Here is a 2,822-nt window from a genome sequence, read left to right on the forward strand (position 1 = left end):
CCCCACGACCTCTGCCGGTCGGCGCCCCTGCTTCACATCGGCGCCGCTGCTCCACCCCCAACCGCCCGTGCTCGCCGACCCGTGCCATGCTACTGCTGTTGCCGGCGCCGCTGCTGCCTGTCTCGTCTGTCCCTTGCAAGCGCCGCCGCTCCCCGTTGTTGCTTCTTGCTCGCCGCCCCGCCTCCATCGCGAGCCGCCGTGGCCGCCCTGCTGCTCCGGTCTCTGCCACTGCGCCGCTCGTCGCCGGCCCCGCGCTGCTCCACCATCGCAGCGTCCATTGCTGCATCGACGGCCGTTCGGGCTGGGCACCAGCGCCCCTGGGCCCGCACGCTAGCAAGCCCGCGCGCCCGCTTAGGCCCCCGGGGCCACAGACAGCTGGGCCTGCCCTTGGCCCTATGACAAGTGGGGCCTCAAGCCCCCTGAACGTTTATAAAAAAAAGAGGAATTAAAAAAATTATATAAATAATAATAATAATATAATATAATTAATTAATTAATTATAGAAATAATTAACTTAATTAATTTTGATTAATTAAACTAAACAAATACTTAAACTAATTAAACATTAGTTATCTAATTAACCTGGTTAGTTAATTAGCTAATTAATTAGTATGACAGTGGGGCCCACCCCTAATTAATTTTGATTAGATTAATTAAACTGTTTAAATAAAATGTGTCACTGACCGGTGGGACCCACTAGTCAGGTTGACCAGTTAACTCTGTTGACTGCTGACGTCAGCATGACATCATGCTGATGTCATAAATTCAATTTTGAATTAATTTAAATAATTAATTAAATTCCAGAAATTAATAAAATCTTTAGAAAATCATATCTTTTAATCCGAAACTCGGATTAAAATATTTTCAACATGAAAGTTGCTCAGAACGATGAGACGAACCCGGATACGCAATCCGTTCATCCGCCACGCATCCCTAGCATACTGAACACGCAACTTTCCCCCTCCGGTTCATCTGTCCGAAAACGCGAAACACCGGGAATACTTTCCCGGATGTTTTCCCCCTTCACCGGTACCACCTCGTACCGCGTTAGGGCACACCTAGCATCGCGCTTTATCATGTCATGCATCGTCATGCATTTGTTTGCATTATATTTATTGTTTCTCCCCCCTCTTCTCTCGCTAGACATCAGACCGATGCCGCTGCTACCCAGTACAACTACGGTGTTGACGACCCCTCTCTCTTGCCAGAGCAACCAGGCAAGCCCCTCCTTTGATCACCAGATATCGCCTACTCTTCTCTCTACTTCTTGCATTAGAGTAGTGTAGCATTTTACTGCTTTTCGTTAATCCTATCCTGATGCATAGACTGTCCTTGCTACTACTGTTGTTACTTTTACCTGCAATCCTAATGCTTAGAATAGGATGCTAGTTTATCATCAGTGGCCCTACATTCTTGTCCGTCTGCCATGCTATACTATTGCGCCGTGATCACTCGGGAGGTGATCACGGGTATATACTATACTTTATACATGATACATGTGGTGACTAAAGACGGGTCAGCTTGTGGAGCACCCGCGAGTGATTCACGGATTGGGGGCTGGAAGGACCTTTGTCCCAACGACCCTTTGAGTGGATCTTTGTGGCGAAGCGACAAGGCAGGTTGAGACCACCTAGGAGAGAGGTGGGCCTGGCCCTGGTCGGCATTCACGGCTATTTCAAAATAACACGCTTAACGAGTTCTTGGTAGTTGATCTGAGTCTGGCTACTGGCCTATACGCACTAACCATCTACGCGGGGACAGTTATGGGTACTCGACGTCGTGGTATCAGCCGAAGCCTTCGTGACGTCAGCGACTGAGCGGTGCGCGCTGGGTTGGACTGGAACGCCTACTCTTGTATAAGGGAGGCTAGGTCTGCTCACCGGCCGCGTACGCAACGTGCAGGTGTGCAATGGGCGATGGGCCCAGACCCCTGCGCCATAGGATTTAGACCAGCGTGCTGACCTCTCTGTTGTGCCTAGGTAGGGCTGCGACGTGTTGATCTTCCGAGGCCGGGCATGACCCAGAAAAGTGTGTCCGGCCAAATGGGATCGAGCGTGTTGGGTTATGTGGTGCACCCCTGCAGGGAAGTTAATCTATTCGAACAGCCGTGATCTTCGGTAACAGGACGACTTGGAGTTGTACCTTGACCTTATGACAACTAGAACCGGATACTTAATAAAACACACCCTTCCAAGTGCCAGATACAACCGGTGATCGCTCTCTCACAGGGCGACGAGGGGAGGGTCATCGGTTAGGATTATGCTACACGATGCTACTTGGTGAACTTACCATCTACTCTCTTCTTCTGCTGCAAGATGGAGGTTACCAGAAGTGTAGTCTTCAACAGGACTAGCTATCCCCCTCTTATTCCGGCATTCTGCAGTTCAATCCACATATGATACCCTTATTCCATTTAATACCAATGCATACATATGTAGTGTAGCTCCTTGCTTGCGAGTACTTTGGATGAGTACTCACGGTTGCTTTGCTCCCACTTTTCCCCCTTTCTATACTCGATTGCTGCGACCAGACGTTGGAGCCCAGGAGTCAGACGCCTCTGTCGACGACGACTACTACTACTCAAGAGGCGCCTACTACTACATGCAGCCCACTAACGACGACCAAGAGTAGTTTAGGAGGATCCCACGCAGGAGGCCTGCGCCTCTTTCGACATGTATCCCAGTTTGTGCTAGCCATCTTATGGTAACTTGTTTAACTTATGTCTGTACTCAGATATTGTTGCTTCCGCTGACTCGTCTATGATCGAGCTCTTGTATTCGAGCCCTCGAGGCCCCTGGCTTGTAATATGATGCTTGCATGAC

The sequence above is a fragment of the Triticum aestivum genome, chromosome 2A, assembly GCF_018294505.1.
Source record: "Triticum aestivum cultivar Chinese Spring chromosome 2A, IWGSC CS RefSeq v2.1, whole genome shotgun sequence".
NCBI lineage: Eukaryota > Viridiplantae > Streptophyta > Magnoliopsida > Poales > Poaceae > Triticum > Triticum aestivum.